This window comes from Triticum dicoccoides, chromosome 3B, assembly GCF_002162155.2.
Source record: "Triticum dicoccoides isolate Atlit2015 ecotype Zavitan chromosome 3B, WEW_v2.0, whole genome shotgun sequence".
Taxonomy (NCBI): domain Eukaryota; kingdom Viridiplantae; phylum Streptophyta; class Magnoliopsida; order Poales; family Poaceae; genus Triticum; species Triticum dicoccoides.
Window position 1 is genome coordinate 575,840,161 of NC_041385.1, and position 540 is coordinate 575,840,700.

Sequence of the window (540 nt, forward strand, 5' to 3'; positions counted from 1 at the left end):
GACGGGCACGGGGTGAGGCCCATGACGCGGCCTTTGCGCGAGCTGGGCCGCATCGGGCGCGTGGGGCGGGCAGCGGTGCGGCTGAACGGGGCAGGGTCCGCGGGAGGGACAGGGGGCGAATGGGGAGGCCGATGCATGGTCGCGGTTGGTAGGCAGATCGGTGGATGCGCAACGGAGCGCGGCAGCGCGGGCGACGAGAGCGGTGACCGCGCGATGGCCAGGTGCGCAGGGAGCAGAGAAGGAGAGGTCGAGGCCTCACCGCGGTCGTAGGGACTGGGCAACGGGGCGTGGGGAGGTAGACGGGGACGATGGCGTCGGAGAGGAGGCGGGCCGAGGACGGGGCGGCGCCGGTGTGTTCGACGGCGGCATGGGAGGAGCCGGGCGACGAGGTGGTGCAGAGCACGGCAAGGAGGAGTCGAGGACAGATCGATCCGGCGGGGAGGCGGTCCGGCGAGGGCGGGTCCATGCGGCGCCGGCGGGTGACGGTGATGGGGCGCAGGCGTGCACCCCTATCCAGAATCGGGATGGGGGGGAAGAGAT